The 21925-nt window shown below is 45.7% G+C and overlaps 2 long non-coding RNA genes across 2 annotated transcripts; both read left to right on the plus strand.

Moving 5' to 3' along the window:
* The first annotated feature begins 3490 nt into the window (after positions 1 to 3490).
* LOC130516477 (uncharacterized) lies at positions 3491 to 14423 on the plus strand. Its single transcript, XR_008947495.1, has 3 exons — positions 3491 to 3618; positions 13735 to 13786; positions 13861 to 14423. It is a non-coding gene; the product is annotated as an uncharacterized LOC130516477 (long non-coding RNA).
* Positions 14424 to 16801: 2378 nt separating this feature from the next.
* LOC130516130 (uncharacterized) lies at positions 16802 to 21150 on the plus strand. The gene is made up of 2 exons (XR_008947361.1): positions 16802 to 17070; positions 20630 to 21150. It is a non-coding gene; the product is annotated as an uncharacterized LOC130516130 (long non-coding RNA).
* Positions 21151 to 21925: the final 775 nt, after the last annotated feature.

A 21925-nucleotide genomic window follows, 5' to 3' on the forward strand; every position in this document is an offset into this window, starting at 1 on the left:
CATCCTTTTGTCTAAAAATGGAGAGCGGAGAGGAAGAAGGCAGACGGAGAAGGGAGGGAGCACGTCGGCCAAGCTGTGTGACACCGTGACTGACACATTTACTGTGGAGCAAGACAAGCGTGTGTGTGAGAGAGCGAGCGACAGGCACAGCGGGCGAGGGGACAAAATAGAAATAAGAGCTCTCGCTTAGGTGTCTTGCAGTCATGGGAGGCTCCAGTTGACTAATTTCATTCCATCCAGGGATAAATGCATCTCAGCATGGGTGCGCTCTCCTCATATCCTGACTCTCCACTGACACCGGTTTGTCACTTTTTCCGAGATGAACTCTCCTTGGATTTCCTGCCATTGAGGTCACTGTAACTGTTTGTCCACATTATGTTGACAGCAGGACCTAAATTGCCCAAGTGGAGGGGGCTGATATTGTTCTACTTGAATGATATGGCACCAGAAAGGCAGCAGAACCTTTTTTTATGGTAGTGTGTGTATGTGTGTGTGTGTGGGGGGGTATTGTGACTCACTGGGTTTTCTTTGATTTCTCCCTCTGTCTCTGTGCTTCACGCTTTAAGGTTGCACGCTACTTCGCACCCTGGAACCTGTGTAGAGTCAAGGTCATGGCAATGACGTGATATTACGCTTGATGCAACGATATTCAAAGATGTAAAATGCAACTTGATGCAGTTGTTGGCTTTTGGACGTGCGTGGGGGCCTTTCTGGGAACAGACAACACAGCATGATCAGACCTCACTGTTCCACTTTGTTACTGATGGGCCTGGGCCCAGAGAATGCTCCAGTGGGCTTGGATGCTACATATGTTGACCAAAAAAAAGCTCCAGAGCCAATATGCTACTCTTCATCCACTCAGCTGGTTTTCAAATACAGAGCAGATGAAGATTGAAGGTGCTCTTTTTCTCCCTTTTTTTAAGCCAAAAGCCCCCAAACCATTACAAAAGGTCAGGTTTTGAGGAGTTAATATGAAAAGCGTTTCAAATGAATCATCTCTGGTTAACTGTGTTCCTCAAGCACATTGCAACCTGTTCTATACAGCACGGAAAAGCGAGGGTACAGCAGCAGACCAGTTAACAGATCAGGACAGTGTATCTTGTTCTTGTTCGGTCACCTCGACATTGCAACTGTTGTGCAAATCACCAAGTTAGAGAAGGTAGTCTTTGCTAGATCTGTCTTGTAAGTTTTGCATCACAGTATAGAGAAGCAATTTACCATCTCAGGACGACACCGAGCTGCAGTCACACCCTTCTGCCTCCACCCCCCCCCCCCCCACCCCCCACCACCACCCCCCGGCCTCCTCAGCATCGTGTGAGTGATAAAAGGTGCACGGGTGGGAGGGAAAGGCTGCTGGGTACACAGGTAGAGGGACAAAATGATCCAGTTTGCCTCATTAGAGAGAAAAAGGGAAAAAAAAAACATTATGTTCCCCTCTGATCCATGCTGTGGCGAGTTGTCATGGAAACACAGCGGCATTGTCAATGCAGATGGTTTATCGTGGGGGGTTCTCGTCTGTCAGCCTGTCTCGCTTTGTTTGCTCATCATCAGGGACACTCAGATCACTGATAGTCTACACCACAAAGCTATGACTCATGCGCATCTTTTTTTTCCTTTTCAGTCTGGAAAAAGGAAAATAGTCAGAAGGGCTCACGTGCGTGCGCAGGACATGCAATTCAGGCGTACAAGTATTTTTAAATCAGCAGGACTTTGAGCGTACGAGAGCGGCGTATCTGCCGGGATTTGACAGACCCGTGCCGCGTTGTGCAGCCCTCCTTTCCGAGTGGTTATCTTTGCGCCGGCCGGGCCCTTTGATCTGGGCCGTTTCCACTCATTATATCAGGTAGATTATGTGCTGTAATCGCGCTTTAGCCCAGAAGATCGGCTGATGTGGTGTTTCCAGCTTATCTAGGCCACCAGATGTCAAAATCCGGAGACTTGCAAAAAAGCCGGAGCGGCATCCTCTGTGCAGGGAGGGGAGGGTGGGAGATGACTAATGTGGTGGAAAGTGCCAGCTTCTGTAGCGGGGTGAGGGCACTTGTGTGCCAAAGATGTTTCAGGTGATTCCGACAGCTGCCGAGGATCAGGAGGGTGTGCCTCATTCCGAGGCCCGTGCTGGAGATGTAGATTTGTACTCACGCGCATCCTGTGGTGCGAGCTAGAACAAAGTAAGAAGTGACCCACTGTGGCATGGTCTCAGCTCCTGGAGCCGCTTCATCAAAGCCTTTCTTCTGCCACCTGCAAAACACACACACACACACACCATCCTCCTATGGATCCAGGAAGCGGGGTAGAAACGTGTTGGAGACACTTCAGCTTCAGAAAGATGAGTCTTTCGTCATCGCAATCCCCTCATTGATTCCACCCCCACTGTTATATCACGTGCGTCAAGCAGAATCGGATCTCTATCAGTGCACGTGCAGCCGCTGTCAGTCTTCAGGTGTTTTCTGGATGGTCCACAGGAGCATTTTAGCAGTTCATGTAAACAAGGCAATCTCTAACGATGCTGTTAATTAGGACCACAGTCTCATTAAATGCTGAAATATGAAGGGAATACTTCTGCTTGAAGATCCAGGGTGGTCTCCCCGGACTTCCTTCATGGTTAAATGCTGAAGGACAAACAGGCAAGCTGTGCTTCACAAGCTGCCTTTTATGTGGTCTACTTCTATCTGCCATTTATGCTGTGTTTGTGGAGGGGGAACAGCTGCCCCTTCCCCCTCCTCAGACCCATTGCAAAATCTGTCCTAGTTCCCAGTTTATCACGGGGAAAAAATGTTCTGTTCTGTTAATTTAGTGCAACTTCAACAATTTTATGAAGGGATATCTTAGCCATGATACTAATTATTTCATAAATCTTCACGCCGACCCTCTTTGCGCACGTTAACAGCACAGAGCGGTCGTGAAACAAAATGGGAATAATGTTTTCACGGCCGTGACCACAACGGGCCTGGACGGGCACATGTATCCAGAGATCTGCCTTCCTCAGGCTGCTTCTCTTCAAGACCATCTGTATCAATCTTCCATTGCATTAAATGAACTAATGAGGTGTGAAACCGGCCGTTAAAGCCAATGAATGCGGAGTGTGCGGCTGCTCCCGCAGCAGGGCCGCGCACGGCCGGGACAGGCGTTCGGCAGCCAAGAGCAAATCAAACATCAGTTAACAAGAAAGTTGGAGACTCGCGTGAATCTCACCGGAGTCGTGTGCTCAACGGTGCATAGCTGATGAGTTTCCTGCTTCCAAGCAGCCAGGCGCTCCCTGGCAAACACGCCTGTGTATGACTCATCACACGGTGCATGTGATTAGATTTTTACACACACACACACACACACACACACACACACACACACACACACACACACACACACACACACACACACACGGTCATGTTTAGGGTGATTCCCTTCCAAACCTGCATTAAATTATTCCTCGATGGGCGTGCACAAAGAGGGAAGGCGTGTGTGTTTCCTGTGCCAGTGCACGCGTGGCGTGATGGTGTTTACAGTGTCGACAGTGTGCGAGGATGTGTGAACGAGAGTGTGTTTTTTTCCCCTGCAGGGCCACCGTTTGATGAGGGATGAGTCATCCGGAAGGAGACACCAAGGAAGACTGGCAGCTGGGTGATTCACACATTTACACATGCGCGCGTGTGCGTGCGTGTGCATGCAGATCTCAGTCACTCTCTTCATTCTATAATCTGTATATGTCCCACTTCTCTACACGCTGTTTCCGGATGCACATGACAACAGTTTTTTAGGGGTTTCGAGCGGCATGCTGGATTCACCAGTGTTTGTGGGCTTGTTTTTAGGAGTGTACTGGTTTGTCTTTTGTGTCGACGTCTTGCTCTGAGCTGTTTTTGTTTGCCTTCCTGTAGAGTGGGGCGACTCAGTTTGTGCATAATCAGAGAAACGCCACAGGGAGTTGTTGACTCCATTAATCCAATGCACAGGAGCACGTTCCTCCTTCGACGCCACACTCCTGAAAACACACACCCTTATTGGCTGGCTGCAATAATACAAGTGGCAGGCTGCATCCCGGAGGCAAACATCCGCATTTAGGTGCAGATGTGGCTGAAGTGGTGTCATTATTTCCCTCTTAGATGTGTGTGTACCTTCAAATCACAATAGCAACAACAGAGAGGATGTAATCAAAGGTATCAGACAGTGGGAGGACCAGCGTGATACTGTGTCGCTCCAAATTTGCAGATTTTTTTTATTATTCATGCTTTTTTTGTGCCTGGTGAAACAATGTCTGAGTGATTCTGTCAGAACTGCACTCTTAAGCAATTCGTTTTGATCATTCCGCTTTTGCAACTTTCATGAGGCTGTCAAAGACGAACACATAAACTTAAAAATTCCGATATTATTGTAACAACTTCGGCATTAAATATGCAGCAAAATGATAGAATCCGGGGAGAAGAGAGTCAGAATTTTTTATTTAAAAAAAAAAAAATGCTGACATCGCCCATGAATTAATGTATATTTTCAAATATTCTGTGCAGTTTCTGTCTCCAGAACAGACAGGATCCATTTAAATCCGGCATGAACAGTAACTGAGGAGCATTTCGGGTTAACAACGCCGTTAATTGGCTGTTATGGATATACTGTGCCCATCATGGCATCCATGGGAGGAGTTACCGGAAGCCATAATGAGCGATCATCAGATGAATGTGACTGTAGTTAAAGCAGCGCGGGCCTATCGTTTTACATTACAGTGATTGATCAGCGGGGCGGATGATTGGCTGATGTGGAGGCAGTTATCTTGCGGAGACAACGGCAGGATCATCAATCTTGTGCCGTGATGAGGATGCAGGGAGCGTCGCTGCGCGCGTGTGTGTTTCTGTGTGTATGTGGGGCTTTTTGATGAAGTGAAGGCAGCACTAGTTTGTTTACCAGGTGCTGATGAGGATTTATCAAGGAAGGGGAGGCTCTGTCTGCTTCTCTCTCACACAAACATGCAACACACACACTGACTTTGTCCCTGGAGAGTCACCTTGACATGCACAGATAGGTTTTGCTGAGGTGAGGTCTCACACGTCGCCTCTTTGAGAATCCGAAATGGCTCTTCTACGTGTCTATCCAACTGTTGTTCATCTCTTACTCATCTCCTCCACCGTTGGCTTAGCTGTTTAGTATTCTCTTTTTTTCTCATCTTCTCACTAATTCCCCTCTGCTAACATTTCTCATTCATTAGATCTTTGCCCCAGCCACTCACTTTGTTTTTGTTTCCTGCTCACTTCACTTACGTGTTTCCCCACTGATGAATGAATGAAGTGGAGAGTTTCATTTGGTGCAGACATTTCTGTGCTCATTCGCTCAATAAGGTCATCTGCGTGTTGCTATTTTCTCATTGTTGCATGACTGCACGGCTTCAACATTACTAGCACTGCATAAAACAAGAAGCAACACATGCAGGAACTTGGGAACATGCTTTCATTTAGCAAGAATAATAACACCATTCCCCCCAAATAGCAGAGATTATTAATTATCTCTGCAATACACTGTCACGGATGCAAGCATCTTGAAACTCTGTTTAACACCATCAAACTGGAATGAATTGGAGGCCTGTTAATAACCAGTTGTGTAAATAATTAGTACATCGATCAAATCTCTGGCAGGATTAATTACATTCTGACTAATTAGCACATAAACACCATTTATGGGTATTGCATTTAGCGGTGATGTACCTCCACGAGATCCAGTCCTTGTGTCTTATTTTGCTTGTTTACATCAAGAAACTGTCAATATTTAAGAGATTGAGTGTTACTGACTGAAAGTGTAGATGTCTGTTAGCACTTGTTAGCAAGTGCAGCACAAGCCCTGCTCTAGAAATAAAAAGGTTGACTAAGAAGCTGAGTATTTTGGTCAAGGAGCCAAACCATGAACTAAAAGTACTATATATATAGTCGTATTCATACAGCTTTAATGTTAATGCTGTGCTACCTATAGCTACATTTATTAACTCAGCTTTATTCATAATTAAACTCATGTGAATTAATGATAAACAAGCGGTGATTTCTAGTTTTAACACTAACATAAATTCAGTGTCCAGAGAGCCACTTTGTCTTTGTTTTGACATATGAAATTAACCCAAACAAAGAAATAAAGCTTTAGGGAGTAGCACCTTTAGATTTCTAACAGCATGTATTAAATACAGTAAACTAAAATTACATTTCGCACATGCCATTCAGAAATGAAACAGGTTTCTCTCTTAGCATATACTAAAAGCTGAAATTCCAAAGTTTTTTTATCCATTAGAGTATGTAAATGATCTGTTAATAACACTGCGCACACCCTGACGCTCATGGCGAGAACCCATCCGCTAAAAACCCTCCAAACACGCCTCATCTTCATAAATATGACTTCCAAATCAAACGCAAAGCACCGACGCTGCGTTCTCATGTGGACCAAGTTGCTCCTCATCTTTTGTCTTGCCACCGGCTGCGTTGGCATGGAAACCTCCGCAGAGCGGGGAACACTGTGGGCGATCGGCAAATAGGTCGTACGGAGGGGAAAACAAGCAGGGACCTGCGTAACACGTGCAAATACTTAAAATGTGTGTGGCAACCCCCTGACCTATTTCCAAACAACTTACATTGAACTCAATGTCTTTTGTACAGCACACTTAATGTTGCGACACAGTTAATATGTTAGCCATATGTTTTTACTTAATACAAGTATTCGGGGGCATTTGTGAAGAATGTTTCACTTTTCTCTGAAACATTCCCTCACTGATTAAAATATTAAAATGCTGTCGAAATCAGATACATAATACACGGGGTCATTATAAAAGCTCCTCCCTGAGTGTGTCTCAGCCTCTGTCATTTTGAAAAAGAAAGGCAGGGGGGGAGGGCATTCGGGGACTTCTTTATGGTTGCCATGTCCTTGAGCAGAGAGCAGAGATCCTGGATGGTGACTCAGTCCTGGATAGGAGGGCACATTCACTGCAGACAAAAGCACAGGAAGTGTGGAGGATTACGGAGGGAGTGTGAACAGAGGGCACACTGACATTTATATCATTTAAATAAATGCCCTCCTGACCATTTCACAGCCCGAGACGGTGTGTACTCTACAATAGCTTCGCCCCAGTACCACATATTGGTGACCTTGCAAAAAACCCGCAGGCTGACAGGAGATCATTAAAGGTCACATCAACCGCATTGAAGTCACAGATGCAACTTCCTGCAAATGGTGACGTGGCTGATGCAAAGAGACCCAAAGACAGACGCACAGATGCAGAGTTCAGCGTGTCTGCGTGGCTGGCTCTCCTGCTCTGTTTAGGACTGGCATTCAGTTACATCATTCTTCAGAGAAAGGAAGCTCCGATTACAGGAAAGGCAAACACAGACCTCTGGGGTATTCATACGAGTTTATGCACTTGCTCTGGCTGTATGTGACCAATCAGGATGCCCGGCACATTTTTGTTTGGGTTCAGATTTCATCATTTGGCTCAACATGCAGTTTCAGGGCTGTTTGTATAGTTGACATTTGGCTGTTTGTCCCTAAGCAGCTTGTTAGCATCTTTAGCATCTTGCTAAGGCATAATGAATCAGTGAAAGTCAAGTGCTGACATTTTATGGCGAAATAACTCAAAAATGTTTTTCGGGGCTTAAATAAGAGTGAAAGTCAAGGCTGAGGAGGTCATTTGAGGTTCTTGCCCCTTATCTCCTGCGCTTGTGTTTACTGTAAAACCCCTCTGCATGAGCTTAGCTGAAAGGCAACACATTAGCGCTGGATTTCTTCCTCACTAGGTAGATAATATTCCCCGGCATTAGAGGAGATAGCCATGCTGGGGGCTGCATAATTACCATGGAGACGCATGCAGTGGCTGAGAGGTTGATCAGCAGGCAGTTGGAACAGGAGGAGATAAAGTGAAGTCAGGACGCAGAGCTCCACAGTTCACCGAGCATCTCCCCTCTCGTCTCTGCCGCTGAACATGCGAGTTAATTTAGCGCTGTATAATTAACAAAGGGGCTCACAGATGTTCCAGAGTCAATCGAACATCAATAACTCCAGCTGAGACCGGCTCGATCTCCTCCTCCCTCCTTCTAACGCTGCCATCACTTCTGCCTCTCTGCCTGTCTTCTTGTCTTAAAGTCAAACTCTCTCTGTCTCTGAAACTGTAGAGAAGAGACGACTGCACTCTCTCTGTTGGAAGCTGTCTCTTCCTGCTGTCTGGATAGATGGGTGATGGGTATTTCTGCACGCTTCTCTCCTGGGATTTCCTGAGCGGATGGGCTGTCATATACGTCTCCTGCTCTCTGCCACTCAAAAATGTCAGCCCGCTGCGATTAGCTTTCACATTAATTGTGTTTCAATCTGCCCAGAAGCATATATGAATAACGCAGCCTTCACCTCTGCACAGATATTGGCTTTAATTCCACTTTTTCACATGAGATTAGAGTAAGGGGGTCTGACTCCAGCTAATGGAAACATGTTTTGCATCTCCACACAGTTTAAATCCAGATATTTTTCACATTTACCCTGAAGATTTTCCACAAACGTGTCTGGAGATGCAAATCTCTGTCTATTACCATGCATATTTGTGCCCATCTTAATGCATTAATATCTATATTGAATCCTCACTACAGCGCTTTGCTCTAATATAATATTGATAAAAATTTAATGTTACATCGACCATGTCCACAGGGACTCACACTGAACAGGAATCCTGGCCGTGACCTCATTCGTAATGTGCGTCAGAAATGGGAGGATCGATTTGGTTGGAGTTTATCAGGCATGTTGCTTAACACCATCACCTATTTCGAAAACATTGCGTGATTTTATGCGCGTGGTTAATGCAACGCTGCCCCATACTGCTGCCTGTAAATCCTGTCATACAAATACGTGGATGTTGCTGCATTCTTCCAAAACGTCAATGAACACTACCTCCATGGTTGGGGAAGAAATATTGTAATGAAATCAAATGAGAGTCTATTCCTGCATTCATGCAGTGATATGCTGACTCAATGTAACCCAAACTAGGCCGACATCCCGCATAATTTCAGAATTCTTCTCCTTTTTTATGCTCAGCTAGTGTTCACACAGAATTCCAGGCTGTTCAAAACTGTCTGGAACAGCAAGTTCATCACTTAATTAGTTCAAGAAATAGTGCACTTCCACCCCCAGGCTTTATTTGCGGAGAGTCAGCTTGAGCCGCGTGATTAGCTTGCGCTGTAGTGAATCTGAAGCCAAAGTGTGTGCACATTTGCACCGAGACAGGAGGACGGAAGAGAATCTTCCCCTGAATAGGTGCCAGCTGATTCCAGCTCAGCCCGGAGAACTGAGACTCTCTAGAGCCTCCTTTCCTCACTTTCTGTAATGTTATTCAGCAAGGTGACAATAATGTGGCCCATATGCAAAACCTGCCGGCCGCATGCAAATCAGCGCCCCTCAGCTCTGGGGCGGGGGGGGGGACAAAGCTGATAAGATGGCAGCGATGATGGGAGAGAGAGCACTGATGTCTAGAGGTTGATGATTTCTAATTCAGATCACTCATAAATAATACAAATGTGCCGGTGCAGATACGATTCGAGCTCATCATTTCCTCAAGATGACCGTGCCCAGCACGGTGTGCATTGCAGTATCTCCTGCTCTTTACTTTAGCTGCACGCCTTCTGATTTTATTGCTTTAATTGAGTCTACAGTGCAGCCACATGACTCATGACTGGCTGCTCTGTACCACTCTCGTCTCCACCAAAGTGGAATATCATGAATTTTTGCCCTCCCTGAGATGATAAAACAGAAGCGTAATAGTGGGGAGTTGAGGGAAGAAGGACAGCGCCGCAGAACCACGCCGAGAGTGATAAACTCTGACTTTTAGCTCCTGACTGAAAAATCTGTGACAAGAGAGAGGCAGATAGAAGAGGAGACTGGGGGGACGCGGGTGATGATAAAAGCTCTTTCAGCTCCAGGAGTGCTACAATGTGGAGTGAAAGTGAGACTTCCGCACCTCTCTTAGCAACCAGAGAGTTTAACCAAGCAAGAAATACAACCCGTGTGACCCGTAGAGTATGCTGCCCGTCGTGGAACATGGGCAGCAAAAGAGTTCACATCCGTGGTCTGATGGATTATGTAGCGATGTACGTGTAAGGATTTAGAGAAGCCAAACGATTCTGCATGATTCTTGTCTTCACGTCTGTCTAAAAGCCCCAGAAACAAAAACAAGCCTATTCCCAGTCTTCCAAGTGCTTTTACGTTTAAATCCTGGTTTTATTGCTCTTGGCTGCAAGGCTGAAGCAGCAATGTAATGCCTGACAGTAAAATGCTACAGAAAACATATCAAATAACAATAATCCATAAAACACACTTCAGAAGTGAGAGACCTGCAGAGGGAAACCATAATATGCAGGTAGTTAATCATCAGTCATGCTTCTTATGTACTGCTGCTTTAAAGAGACTAATAACCATACGCACATACACGTGTGCGCACATATTTTAGCACCTTAGCATCGGCGTGTAATTTGCAGCCATTGACTTTGCCGTCATGCTGTCGCTGCAAGTCGATCCCTCAATGTCAAATGATGTAAATCTATGTAAAGAGTGAGAAAACTACCCCGGTGAGTCACACAAGCGACCTGTTAACCAGCAATTTGTCTTCTCAGCATGTGGGACAATGCAAGAAGTCAAAGCATGGGGTTCAAAAGATGTGAAGCTGGGCTAAATAAAATGGAAGCACAGAGGCAGAGACCCGGGAAAACATGTGATGTTTGCAGGGAATTTCTTCTGTATAAGGAGAACAGTTTGTTTAACTGATGGCGCGGTGCAGTGTATCAGCGTATGAAACATTATCGTTGCACCTCTGATAAATACTAAAAGCAAAGAAAGTGAGACTAAGCAAAGGTAAAACAGCTTTGTCTCAGTGCTGCAGATGTTAGAGAGGTGAGTGATCCGCCGAGGCCCCGAGATTAAAAGGTGATTAATCAGTGTGTCTGGGCTTTTTCAAATGGAAACCCAATCTTCAAACACAGCAGCGAGACATCAGGGCTGCTTCCAAAGTTTGGTGACACTGTCATTAAAATGGCCCCCAACACATAATCTCCCCCTCCTTTATTGTCCTTTTGTTTTAATCCTCTCGCTCTCTCAAATGTGCAAAAGGAAACACATTAGCGCTGGATTTCTTCTCCGTTCCTGTGCTGTAATTAGCACAAAATATGCAAGACAGATTTGAATGAAATAAGATTCGGATTCACAACAAATTCAATTTTTATTGCGGTGCCTCCTTCCCCCACAACGCATTTAGGAGTTCACTCGTGTTTCATTGCCAGTGACTCAAAGCTGACCTCGAAACCACAAATTCATCGGAAAGTCGGGATTTACAATAAAAATGCAGGCTCACAACGAGACGCTGGAATAAAAACACAAGCAGGTTCTTATTTTAGGTATGTCAGGGCTCTCTGAACCTCTGAGCAGTCTGAGCTAAAAAAAAAAAAACATCTTCTATCTGACTGCAGCTCAACCGTTCGCTCTAAAACTTCGCCCACATGAAATCCTGATGAATTGAAGTCAGTTGATGTGAGTAGTCATGCTAAGTGCAAATAGAGATCACCTGAGTGCAGTAAATACATCTGGGATGACTCAAGTATAAAGAATCATGTGTCCAGGAGGGCCAGACGCAGGTTACTTAGTCTTCCTGCTAAAGTTACACCATGAGGACACGAGAATACTCTCAACTACTCAAAGAAAAGGGGTTTTGAAATGTATAGGTTCCACAAGGTCCCCTGGAGCGCGGCCTAAACCATTTAGGAATGGAAGGAAACGTGGAGGTCTGAGAAACAGGCTGTTCTCATGGACTGACTTGTTGTGCAAGAAGGAAAGCTGTTCGCAAGGTCACGAGACACCTGCGACCACTCTGAGGGAGCCGAGAGACAACAAATGCTGCCTGTGTTCACCAGGTCGACGCTTTGAACCTGTACTTTCTGTGAGAGTGTGTGTGTGTGTATGTGTGTGTGTGTGTGTGTGTGTGTGTGTGTGTGTGCACATCTACTTGCATATCCGTGCAACTGACTTGTGTTATTGGACAGTCATCGACACACATCAGGCATTCCCCAAGTGATTTAATGTTCCTGAAGTAGAACCCACAGGGAGAGCACATTACCTCATAAAGTACAATGCTAATGCTCCTCTTGGGTTTTATAACTGATTAAATGCGAGTCGCAGCGATGCTGTCAGCTTTGTTTTTGTCCGTCCGTCCGTCCATCCATCCATCCATCCATCCATCATCCATCCATCATCCATCCATCCATCCATCCATCCATCCATCCATCCATCCATCCATCCACCCATCCATCCAGCCACGGCCAAGGTCACGGAGCTTTAGATCAGACATGCAATAGCTTGATTTGTCTATACCAGGGGTGGGCAAACATTTTGATTCGTGGGCCACAATGGGTTCTAACATTTGACAAAGGGGCCGGACCAGGAGCAGATGGATGGATGGAGTGCTTTGGTAACCTCACCTCATTGGAGAAAAAATACACATCTTGGGATATGGAGAAAACATGTGCTTTAATTTCAAATGAAAATGAAGAGAAGCATTACAACAAAATATCTGACTTTGGAATGAGTCTTAAAACACTTAAAATCAAATGAATAAAATGTGCCTTTTTAAAAAAAATTAATAACCATTTCTATTTTAAAGCACTGAAAGTTCTGTTATCCTTCAGGATATCCATCACTCTCCTCCTGACTGTCTTTTTTCTAGTGGGAAAACACCAGAATTGCAGTGAAAATATAACATTAACAAGGTTTATTCATTTAATTTTTCAAGTTTGGCGGGCCGGATTAAAACGTTTAACGGGCCGCGTGTGGCCCCCGGGCCGTAGTTTGCCCATGCCTGGTCTATACAATTGGCTTATAAAACTCAAATAAAACCTCTGCCACAATTAGAAGACGAAGAAGACAAAAGCACAAATGTGTGGTCACACCTAATCCATCACCTGACACGGGGAAAAAAACAGTATTTCAATTTCACACCCCCTACCCACAACACCTGCCTGCAGCTTAGACACACACACACACACACCACACACACAACACCACACACACACACACACAGAGTCTCAATTTCCATGGGTAGGAATTAAATTAGTAGAGAAAAATCAGTTTAACCTCTCCCCTCTGAAGTCCTGAGCAGTAGTTTATATCTTGGCTCTGCCTGTTTGAGTTCTGAGGAGTGAATCCGCTGTGGAAGAAGGAATGAATCAATATCTGTCCAAGCATTAAAGCCATTTTTAAAATGAAGTGGTCGGATGCCAGTAATGTACAGGTGGATAATGGGAAAAAGGTGATAATTAATGGTCGTGTTAGCCTGAACAGACACCTTTATGTGGTGTGTCGTTTGATTCAAGTTTAAATGAATAAAAACCTTCACTATTGTTAAACAGGACCTGTTTTTATTGAACAAACTGTTATTCTAATATTTTCTCCAGTATTTTACACTAACATTAATGCTAAGACTTAATAGCATCTTTAAAAATGCACTTTGACTTTGTTCTCTTTAAATTTTGAAGGGTTGCAGCTGGTTAGTGATTAAAAAATGATAGAAAATTTAATTACTGTAAATTAGCAAAGAAATTACTGTAAATTAGCAAAGAAAACGATTAAATAACATTATGTATACATAATAATTAACTACTTATTCACCCACTGTATTCAGCTGTGTCTAACTCGCCCCACGAGGCTGCACCGACACATGGACTCTCTCTAAAATCCTGAGTTGTGCTCTCATCCACTGAGGAACTTCTGCAGGGCCCGGAGAGGAGTCAACCTTCATCAGCAACAAATCGAGGTGAGGTCCCCCCTCCATGGGCAACATGCAACCACCACCATGTTTCTCACTCACCGCTGTGCCTTGCATCATAGTCTGATCCTAACCACAACAAGAGATGTGACACCGGAGCGACAGCAGGGCACCGCGCTCACGAGGCTGAGCTAAAAACTGCAAAACTTTACATCAGACCTTTTTTTTGAGATGGGTTTGTCCAAGAATAAAAAGAGAATGTGCAGACTCTGATCACATGGCAGACCGCGATGATTACCTCTGCACGGTAGCGATCTCCTTTTTATTTATTCTGTCTGGCGAGCCAAGCGGCTACATCATAGCACTGCCTGCCGGGATCCAGTCCTGATAAATTGGAGTGCTCTGGTACTCCCCCATTAGGAGAGAGGGTTTCCTGTGGTCCTGTCCATTAATGCATTATTGAAGAGCTCGCTAGCATCTCCAGAAGGAGACATGTGAGGCATGTGAGACGCCACACACCAGCGCTTCCTGTCTTCCAGTAAGGAGAAGCCGCGTGACCTGGCCAGCAGGAAACCATGTGATGCAGCAGTTCAGACCACCAGACCCAAAGAATTACAGAGAGGCAACAGTGGAGAGCCAGTAAATCAAAGACTGTAAAATGTATTTGGATTGTTTTTCCCCTTGTTTTGGCTGAGGCGTTGGAAAACCATCTGCCGAATTTCGTTTTACAGGCCAGCGAGGACTCACTTTGCTCTGCGCCGTTTCCAGCGCGATAACCAAGCGGTGGGATGGAAACCACAGCGACTGGGCGAAGTTTGCACAATGCTTGTTGTGTCTGAGTGGCACAGGAAGATGCCGCGTCTCCCCTGAATCTCAATGCTGCAGCAGGGCTTTGATTTCAGGGAACTTTCCTCAGGTGCCTTGCAGTGAGGAAAATCCTGCCTTTTTTCATCTGCGACAAAGTAACAGCGATAAAGCGTTTGATGTCGAGGCCAAGAACACGCGGATGAAGCGCTGCTGCACTTTGAAGCTCCTTGTTGTTCAGCCACACTTGAGAATTCATTTCATGTCCTGATAGTGCGTCACATGATGAGTCCAAGCATGAAAGGCGAAGCAAGGCTGGGAATCAAAAAAAAAAGAAAAAAAAAGTCATTTTTGCACCCCTGGTTGTGTGCCGCCTGTCACCATATGCTACGTGATGCTTCATCCTGCCCCGCACTCGCGGCTGCCGAGAGCAACCTCTCTGCAACAAGGAGCATAAATAAAGTGCGCAGCAGCACGCTAGGTAGAGGCGCAGGAAGAAAGAAAGAGCGTGCCGAGATCTTAGTGAAGCCCATGAGCAAGCACAATGGTTAGAGCTCATGAAGAGCAGCAGGCATTTCACACATACACGCACCTGCACACACACACACACACACGCACACACATGCGCGTGCATGCAAAGCTACACTGGGAGAGTGGGAAGAGCAATGGAAAGTCTGAGTCATGAGCACTCCACTTACCATTCTGACCCTAAATCATTGTGGCATTGAGTCACTGCAGGGCTTACTGAGTATTCATTTGTGTGTCTGCATGTGTGAACGAGTTTGAAATGCAAGACGGTGAAAATGAAGACCTGCGTGGTTTCATGTTGTCTGCGTGCACAGCGTGCTCCTGTTTGCATGCAGCAGGTACAGAATGTATACAGTAGACAGGCTGTGGTTGAGGGTGTGCCACAAGAGGAAACTCCTTTTATGAGTGGAAAATGAACGTGTCCGTCCATCTTACAGCAGTCAAAACGCAGTTCGGCCTGAAACTTGAGTTGAAATGGCAACCGAATCACATCATCTCTAAAGGGTTTGGATATTCCCGGGCACCAGGTCGATTGTACAAATACAGGCGCATCGAGGCAGCATTCTAATGAGAGGGCGTCGTGACTGGCAGGAGCAGTCAGACATGTTTGTGGTTGATAAGCAGGATGTTGAGATGAAAACCAATGTCATTATGCATTGCCCATGTTGTCCGGTGAGCCGCCGTCACTCAGCATGCTGTACTGTTTGGAGCTCTTTGGATGGAATTACAAAGTTTGCGGCCGCTCTTCCAACCACCAGGAGAGGACTGTGCGGTCACCCAACATCCTCCAGAGGCCACATTTTCTTTTAAGAAGCGGGACAATTGGCGAGTGTTGATCTGAAGTCATCTCAGTCCAAGCCGGGGGCCGGAATTGATTTGAGAATCTGTAGGAGTGATTATGAGACAGGAAGGTGGGAGGCTTTGAAACCGAAACCAGCCCAAATGGAATCAGATGCATGTTCAGCCAACTGTCATCAGCCCACTGCTGGCTGCCTAAAAGCTTTTGACCTTTGAGAATTAGACTGATATGGAACTCGTTACTAAACAGACACAGACAGCCACAGATGCACAAGTATGTGCAGGAGCCCTGAGAGGAGGGCGTTGGATGTGGGCACTTTGATTCAACGGTGCTTTCCAGCAGTAAATCAGTCTCACACTAAGGAGAAGGTTGCTTATTATTCTGTTCCTGAAAGACACCAAAGAGCCGCTGAGAGCAGGTAAAAGCAGGGTTTTTCTACTCCTCCTGTGCAGGCAGCCAGGCCAGTAGGAGTAAACGGCTGGCTGCCTCACATGACTCATCCCCATTGATGAGCTTAACAGCCATCAATTCCACTCTAGGGAGCAGGGCCCAGCACTCTCCCCCCACCCGCTGCACTTGGGCCTGGGCTAGGCTTCCTCTGCACTCCCCTACTCTCAATGGAAGGCCTGGAGCTTAAATTAGAGTCCTGGCAGTGGGCCATGTGAGGGGAGCGGAGTGGGCCGGCACTAGCCATTCATTCCTGTGAAAGCCTGAGTCAGATTCATTCTAACACAGAGACGGGACCAGGGGCTGGCTCAGAGTGGGTTTGTTCGTTCGCCCCAACACACACACACACACACACACCACACACACACACACCACACACACACACACACACACACACACACACAATGGAGCAGAGTGAGCGCTGTGCAAAAAATAAAAACCCTCTTCCATCCCAGTTTAATATATATATAAATAAATAAAAAGCTTTGATCTTTTAAAGGCGACTCAGCAGTATGTGAAGATGAGCCGATGGATATTCAGAGGAAAATTTGACACTGTTCTTCCACTATAATTCAGCGCGTCATGCTTGCGTAATGAGCTGGAGGAACTGAGCTACGTGCACAGGAACTGCAAAGTTCCCGATTCTGGACACGATCATGCAGCTGCTGCTTTCACTTTTCATTCGCCTTTTAACTCAAAATACGGACCAAAACTCAACAATAACAGAGCGACAAGATGCAAGGCGCAAAACCAGGTGGGAAAAAAGAAGCAATCTTAAGATTCGCTGTCGCATCAGATACCCCGAAGTGTTGAAACGGAGACAAAGTGAAAGGCTTATTACCCTGCTGCGCCTGGTCCGTGGCTGCATAATATTTGATATTTTCTTCCATTCCCCTCCCTTTTGTTTTCTGCATCTCCAAAATGTGACACTATCGCTGTCTGAAGAGATTGCTTTCTGGCTCCCTCCCTCATTTCTTTGACAGTTATTACAGAGGTCACCTGGACATATTGCACAGGTGGTAGGAAGCCGTCAGTTGGACTTTATACAACCGCGGCCCGCTGGCCCATTTCAGAGCAATAATACACCGTATCAAAACTGCATCCCCAAAGTAATTTACACAGCAACATCTCTTACAGGCAGACAATATGTGGCGTATCTGATACAGAGCAGCAGCCCAGATGAGAGCATTTCCAGAAGGGGGAGCAGGCATTAAAGGGCCTTGTTTGTGTCTGCAGGCTTTTGTGATATTTTACTGGAAAACAAAGGAGATTGAAATGCATAAGCTCATCTGGTCCCTTCCAGTCACCATTGTTACCATCATAATCGTCCTAATTAATGAAGCCGCTGTTGTTGTTACAGTCCCTCTTTCTTCTCTTGTCACCAGCGAACATCAAAACCGCTGGCATTGTTGTGGTTCTTCAGCCTTTATACTGAAGCGAAATCTGCTTAATTGTAATCACATTTCCTTCTTGTGATAATCAGTGTGATTTATCCAAAAGTGGCTCATTGCAGCCAAATTCACATAAGGCCCTTTCCACTGGCAAACAAACGATCCGCTAACCCGCTAACATCTGTTTTTGCTAGCGAAGATGTAATGATGCGATAGGACGAGCGCCATGTCCCGTTTTCCTTTTTGAACCTGATGGCGAAATTTATTTTTTTTTTAGATCACATTACACATTTCCTCTGTCTTGTCTAATGCAATATAATTCATTTTATTGCAACTATTTTATTTTTTTTGCGATTGTTTTCTATTCTGCTGCAACAGCGCTTCACGTTTGCAGGCTGTTTCTCCACAGGAAATGGGTAGAATTTTCCAAAGCTGCAATAATTACATCATGCTTGTGTTATTTGTATCTGCGTGTGTGTGCTTGTGTGTGTGTGGCCTGTGCGTGCATGTGTGTTTGTGAGGGGAAAGCGAGGAAGAGTAATTAGATTTTGTAGAAAATTAATTCAGATGGAAATGTGAATCTGTGTGTAAATAACAGGCGAGGGTTTTGTTCTCCTCCTCTAAAGATCACCTTTCTTCTTCAGTGAATGTGTGTGTGTGTGTGTGTGTGTGTGTGTGTGTGTGTGTGTGTGTGTGTGTGTGTGTGTGGTGTGTGTGTGTGTGTGTGTGTGTGTGTGTGTGTGTCCTTTCAACAGACCGTGTTTACTGTTAACAGTCTGATGATGACCAATCACAGGGACATCGGATGATGACCTTCAATAATCAGGCGGTAACAAGAGTTGTTAAAACTTTGGCGAAGTTCCGAGGGGAAAGCTGGAACTGAGCTCGTCCCATGTTTGACTTTATCTGCTGATCTGTGACGCCAACGGGTGCGAGGAGGGGGGGAAAAAATGCATCAAAACCACGAAGGCGAGGTCTGAAACTTACGCTATCAGTGCTCGGTGTGTTTATGATTCAGCATCTGAAGATGAATCAGGCTGGCAGACGTTACGAAACTTTACAGAAATGACAATCTGTGACTTCTTCAAAGCGATTTCCACAGCCAGACACAGCCCGGCCTCTTGATATCACAGGCTAAATGACCTATTCTAAGGCAATTTGAAGAATGAAATTAAACAGCCTGGCCTCAATATTAAAACATTAGAAGAGCCTGCAGTAAAAGAAAAGTAATTTACTCAAATAGATGCATTTCAATATGACGTTTTTTTTCTTCTTTCATTTTATGATCTGTATTTGTAACATTTGTTGAATGTGGCAGGGTTTTAATGGAGAAATGTTATTTATCCAAAGAACTCACATGACTGATAGACCCTCAGAGTAGCTAGCAACTGGTTATCAAGGTAGGGCCATAAAAATGTGGCAAAAGGCACAGTTGCAGTGTTTGAGGAGTTATCCTCCCTTCCCGTCGTTGCCTGCAGTGACTGCAGACAGCAAGGCTCTAATCGTATGCTAAACACGCTGACCCGTGTGCAGCACCGATGGCTGCAGGCATCGCTAGTGTGCCAGCGTCTGCTAGGCAGATATGGTCGAAACAGATCATTACTGTCATAGCTAATGCTGCTAATGTTGCTTACTGTGACAATAATCGCTGGCCCTCCACTCCCCCGTTTCTCTCTCCCTCCGTCCACCCTCCTTGTTGGCTTCTGTCAGGGTTGAGACCATTTTGCCCAAGGCTCGGGCCTTTGGAGGGGGCCATTTATTACAGCTGCATCATGTGAAAAAATGACGTAGTCATACTTCCTGAAACTGCCTAACTAAATAACGTATAGTTTCACCCTCCCCTCTCTAACCGTCTGCCCCGGGATCCTTCTGTCTCTGCTGTTTTCGAAGCACTCAGGATGAAGTAAAGTATTTTTTTTTTAGAAGTGCTGCAGTTATCCCTGCCGCCTTCAACGCGGACGTCTGAGACACACACCCACAGTAATGTGATTAAACAGACATTTTTGTGTGTAGACCTTCCAGTTTGCGGTGGTGGTGGCTACTATCCCAGACGCTGCTCTTGTCATTTGAGACGAACCAGCACCGCAGGCAGGAAGCCGGGCTGAAATGACAAAGCGCAGCAGCAAAGCGATCTCCTCGCCAGCACTTCATCAACATCGGCTGAACTTTATAGCTGCCCACTTTACAGCCTCAGAGCGCCGTGCGGGAACCGAACCTTTCGGACTGCTCTCCTCTTAAACTGGAAGGAACAGGAGGTGCTGCAGATTTGATGTCTTTGGGTCCCAGTTTAATGGTGCAGAGAACAACAATCTTTTCTTGATTAGAACGCGGAGCCACCCTTTGTGCGCGTGCCTCTCTTTTCCTTTGTTTGTGTTTATATTTGCGGCCCTCTCCAATTTTCTTTGGGTGATGGAGGCAGGTTGCCATGGCAGCGGCTTAAATGTGAATTACAGCGTGTGTGAGACTGTGTCTATATGTGTTTGCAGAGGCCAGACAAGGACAGAGTCGCCTCTTTGGCTGATAGCTGTGGATCAGTCGAGCCGATGGCCTTTAATGGTGCCCACATCTCCTCCTACAGCTCACGTGTGTCTCAGATGTTGCGCTTTCATTTTTCATACTGTTATTGCACAGTCTTGACTACATATTATATAGGAATGAAGCCCATATTTCCCCTAGGGATCATCTTCCAGCTGTAAATATGCTAGCTAGGGGATGCTCGTAAAAGCCTCAATTCTAACATGTTATATAACTGTGTATTAATGATATCGTGGTTGTGTGATTGCGCTCTAACTCCCTCACGCTCTGTCGGTGTATAACAGTCACATTAATGAGACACCACTGCAGCGTTAAATGCATTTGGTTTTGCAGTGGAGACGTTTACACGGTTCCAGTTGTTGAGTGAGTCACCCTGTCCCCTCTCAGGGTCCCGCAAGTCCTCACCCGGCTCTCCGAATTCACCAAAGACCCAAGCCTGCGACGCAAATCCTGTCCCTCCTGGAGCCAACATCCTTCCGCTCCATGCAGCGGAAATCGCTCCGGCGTGACCTGCCACTCGCAGCCACTCGCACTTCCTGAATGTTTCCTGGAAAACTGGTCAGGCTCTGTCCCCTGAGTTCAGCACAGGACATTCTGTTTTGCTGCTTTTTAATCTAGCGACTCATAACCTGTTGGTTGGAGGCCAGCGGTAAAGCGTTCAGGCCAGCGTAAACGCCGGCGCTAATGCGAACTGCTGGTTTTAACCTGGGGCTTAATGAACAATGGAGTTCATGCCTGAAGTGGGCAAAATGTAGTCTGGAAGAAGAGCTGGGCTGCCTGGGATGTAGGAAGTTGATTGGAGTGCACCATCATCTATCTTTTTCTCTGCAATTGAAGGGTTTTTTTTTTGGTTTAAAATGAAATTATGGATTCATTCATCTTCAATAAATAATACATTCTAGAGAACAGGAGAGCTCTTGTGTCTTGATTGTGCCACAGAGGAGATGATGGCGCTCCTATAGCAGAGGCATCCATCATCATAATGAAAATGGCACTTCTGAAGCGCCAAGGATATAGAAAATGATACCAGACATTGCAATAATAGTCTTTTCTTCCATATAAAATGCGAAACTAGCTTGCAGGTGTAATTGTGCCACATTTTATGATTACAATTGTGAGGATGATGAGTTGCATACAGCAATCAGATGCTTTATAAATGTGCACGTATGTAGTGTTCCGTCTTTTTTTCGTCACTTCTGTCTGCTCTCGTCCTCGTTCTCCTTGTTAAAAAGCAGATCTCGCAGCATATGGCACACGGGCATGTGTGCCCGTCCCAAAAATAACTTTTTTTCTCATCCACTTAAAATTGGAGGGTAGTATAACTCTTCCCCAACGCTCATATGCTCGCTGTGGGTCATAAAAAGAACCAGTTTTCAGGGATTTGGGTAAATCTTGGCAGTAAATACAAAAATAATCTGAAGCGGGCAGACAAAACTGAAAAGAGGGCCTGTTGTTGCTCAGCTATGGAGCTGGCATCTTGCGGCGTGACATAAATTTCCCGGCGTCGGCCGGAGAAGCTGCGCTTTGTGTCACTTTTTATCCGTCTCTTTTCTCGTTGCGGCCCATTTGCCACTTGTCACGTTCTTTCCCGCTGCCTGTTTTTCCTCCCTCCGCCGCCCCGCTTCGCCTTCCCACTCATCGTCTCCTCTCACCCTCGCTCAGTGATCTCATTCCTCCTATGCT

Source organism: Takifugu flavidus, chromosome 19, assembly GCF_003711565.1.
Source record: "Takifugu flavidus isolate HTHZ2018 chromosome 19, ASM371156v2, whole genome shotgun sequence".
In the NCBI taxonomy this organism is placed as follows: domain Eukaryota; kingdom Metazoa; phylum Chordata; class Actinopteri; order Tetraodontiformes; family Tetraodontidae; genus Takifugu; species Takifugu flavidus.